At 38.1% G+C, this 3,875-nt stretch overlaps 1 pseudogene; it reads left to right on the top strand.

The window, feature by feature from the left end:
* Window positions 1–426: 426 nt before the first annotated feature.
* LOC122098203 lies at window positions 427–523 on the top strand (annotated as a pseudogene).
* Window positions 524–3,875: the final 3,352 nt, after the last annotated feature.

Below are 3,875 nucleotides of genomic sequence, written 5' to 3'. Positions count from 1 at the left end.
CCACATGGAAGAAGGATAAAGGCTCAGGTAGACATTTGTGCCAGTAACACCTCATTTGGGAAAATGTCAACTGAAGAAGTTTAGCTCTTAAGCAATGCTTACTTTGAATCCATTAGGTCCACAGAGCTAACACAGTTGGATAAATAAGTACTTGAAAAAGCCATCACCTTTGGGCCTATCAATAAATAATTGAGTGTACGATCAAATTCCAATCAAAAGACTTAAGATAGTCATTGACAAAAAAATTTGCAAATGTGAGCAATAGATTGATCAATATAATTTTTTCCACTATTCACAGAATTTTAAGGAAATAAGATCGATAGCATTGTTAGGAACAATAAGGTTTACTTGTTACTAGTAGGCACCCATAGATATAAGCCTGAATAAAGATTGCATCATTAACTACTTAAATTTAGAGGATACTACATGCTTCAGCAGCACGTATACTGAAATTAAAATGCAGAGATTAACATGGCACTTGCACAAGGATAATATGAAAATTTGAATAATATTCCATATTTTTCATTCTTCAGATGCAAGAAATGAAAAACAGTTATTAAAAAGTTGATTACAAAATTACAAGTATAACAATACACGTAATTCACATAATTAAATTTAGTTTGACATCAGTATATTAAATCTTCACCACAGAAAGGCATCTACATAGCATAAACTTTACAAAACTTTTCAAATTAGACAACATTGTCATTTTATCCCAAAGAAAAATAATATTAAGACCTAGAAAAAAAAAGGAATCAAACTGTTTCTATATGGAATGTAATCGGAAAGGACACATTAAAGAACCTATATATTATTAAATAATGTAGAATACGAAGTATATCTAAGAGAAAATAAAATAAATTATGAACATTATGCAAACATAGAATATAGAATATTTTAAAATATACTTTTTCAGACAAGCACCAGAAATATTTTAGCTTCTGTACTACTCATTTCAACAGGTAAGTTAAAATTATTTCTGATTAAAAATCACAAACTCTGAAGAAATCATTATACATGTATACAAAAAACTACTGAGTACATTTTGACATCCAATGCAGGCAATTCACTTGGAAGAATTCCGCAGAATCCATGAATTTTTACAGTAAAATATTGGTGTTGCCGGGCACTGGTCTCTCATGCCTATAATCCTAGCTACACAGGAGGCTGAGATCTGAGGATCATGGTTCAAATCCAGCCTGGGAAGGAAAGTCTGTGGTACTCTTCAATAAACCACTAGAAAACTGGAAGTGGAGCTGTGGCTCAATTGGTAGAGCTCTCACCTTGAGCTGAAGAGCACAGGGATAGCTCCCAGGCCCAGAGTTCAAGCCCTATGACCGACCAAAAAAAAAAAAAAAGATATTGCTCTTATTTGGATTGTGAAAATATTTTGTAGGGACACAAAAGATGTACTTGCATTTTTGAAATTTAAGAAACATAAGCCGACCATTAGGACTTAGGTGAACAATTTGTACAGCCTTCCACAACTTCATAGAGGTAGTGATACATATTTATACTTTTGGCAATATCAAATGCAGTTTCTTCTATGTTGTACTTCAGGCCTGGTTTTTATATAATGGTTCAACAAAAGGAGATCCAGCATATCTTTGCTATCTCAATTCTCAGCAGCAAGATGTAAGGGGGTCTTCAGTTTGGGCATTGGTTTCTGTATCATGATGAAGTAAGAAAGAAGCCACGCTGATATTATTCCACATATATGCACTGTGCAGGGGTGTCCAGTCATCTACAGTTATTGCATGTGCCGCTTGAGACACCAACTCACTGACAATGTCTAAGTGTCCAGTGTAGGCTTCTCGATGAGGAGGGGTATACTCATAGGCATCCCTACTATTCACATGAATGGCCTTTTGGGAAAGAAATCTCTGTACTGTAGTAAGCCTAATATTTTTGGCAGCCCAATGAAGAAATTTGCTTGGATCCTTCTCCACTTTTTTTCTTGCAATTGATATCTTTCCTTACTTTTTTATCTTGTTCCTCATATTCTTAAGAATTGCCTAACCAGAGACTTTGAGTGCCAGTGGGAATGAGGTGTCCATGTATTTCCCTAATAGTTCACATTGGTTGAACTCGTCAGAAATATCCAGTGAATTTTCTTCATCTGTTGATTCACCATTTCTCTTTTTCCAATTTTACTATTCGAAATTATTCTAACTGGAGAGTAGGGAATTGATGGAGAGCAGAGGAAAGATGTTATTCCGTATTCAAATGTACAGACTGAAAATGAGGACAAGTGATGTCTTCATGTGCAGCTTATTCTAGGAATGAGAAAATAGGAAATAATGCCTTCTATATAAATGATTTGGGAAATGGCAGAGCAAAAAGTGAAATGCAGCAACCAAAAATATAAAAGCAAAATAAATTAGGATAATTATGGAGCAATCATATTATCTATGAGAACCAAGAAAGGGAGAGACAAAGAGAGAGACAGATGTGTAATGACCTAGCTTGCCACAAAATCCATTCCTCTGATCAATTAATAGAGCAAACAAAGTATTATTTTTTTTAAAAGATGGGAGTTCAGGAAGATGGCGGAGCAGAAGCTGGAAGCTAAACAAGCTCTGGCATAGAAAGCAGTTTTAGAGTTACAGTGAACAGTCCTACACCAGAGAATCACACCAAGTGTGCCTTCACGGACAGAGGATTAGACCAGAGAGAGAAAACACAGCCAAGGACACAGCTCTGAGCACTTGCCAGCAGCCGCTGCGGCGGCGGCAGCGGTGGTGGCAGCGACTACAGCCGCCATACTGAATCACAGAGAGTCCGGGACAAAGGAACCAGACACGTCAGGCAAGCAGATTCCACTCAACACCAGCAAGAACCAACAAGGAGAAGAAAAATTCATCTTGCAGTTCAGAGACCAGGGACGACCCAGGAACCAAGATTTGGCATGAGTAGAAGCCTAACATCCTCACTCCTTCTCAGGGAACAGAGTAGGGAAGGCCATCCCTCCCTCCCCTTCGGTACCGGAAATCACCATCTTGGATACCAACAAAGCTTGGCGGAGCTGCTAGCTCCAACTCAGGCCTTGGAATAAATCTAGAGTAATCTAGCAGGTCACAAGAGCCTAAACTGACCTGCCAGGCTGAGCTCCACCCAGGGAAAAGTCACCCACCTCGGGCGCGAGCCCCAGGAGTGGCTTTCTCCACTGGGTAATCAGAGCCAGAGGCTGCCCCTCCCTTTAGCAGCCTGGACGATCAATTGAAATTCAGTAAACAGAAACCCTGAGAGTGGCTCCAGGCTGGGCTCTGTGAGTTTCTCACAAACCAGCCCCCAGCAAAAGCTACTGTTTGCTGAAAGGCCTCAACTCTACTCAGAACCTAGCCTCATCACAGCATCTCCAAACTCGAGGAAAAAGCCATCTCCCGCTTTTGTGATACTCAAAGCAGATCTCCCTCCCATTGAACTAACCTGGGAGGAGGATCGCAAAACATTGGGGAAAGCAGAGCATTTTTCTGCCTATTCAAAGAAACTGACTTAAATAACCAAACAAGCCACAGGAACACAAGCAGACCAGACTCCAACAAGAGTCTGGTTACAGACACAAGGGAGATACAGGATTTTTCCCACCCCTCCCCCAAAAATAAACAATTTTTTTGTACCTTTTAAAAAAATTTTTTTTTCTAAAAATTTTTTTTAATCTTTAATTTTTACCTTTTTTGAAAAAAATTTTTTTCCAGTAATTTTTTTTCTCTTAGAATTTTATTGTAGGGGTATAAGTTTGTGTGTTTTTCTTTCTTTTTGTTTTTGTTTTTGTTATTTTTTTGTTTAGTTTTGTTTTTTGTTTACTTCTACTGAACTTCTGATCTTTTTTCTTTCTTTCTTATCCTTTTTTTCCTGTTCTTCTCTTTCGTTCT

The sequence above is a fragment of the Dipodomys spectabilis genome, unplaced genomic scaffold (genome assembly GCF_019054845.1).
Source record: "Dipodomys spectabilis isolate Male_0828 unplaced genomic scaffold, ASM1905484v1 ptg000463l, whole genome shotgun sequence".
In the NCBI taxonomy this organism is placed as follows: Eukaryota; Metazoa; Chordata; class Mammalia; order Rodentia; family Heteromyidae; genus Dipodomys; species Dipodomys spectabilis.
The sequence above is the reverse complement of the archived record's forward strand: the minus strand, read 5'-3'. Positions and strand labels throughout refer to the sequence as shown.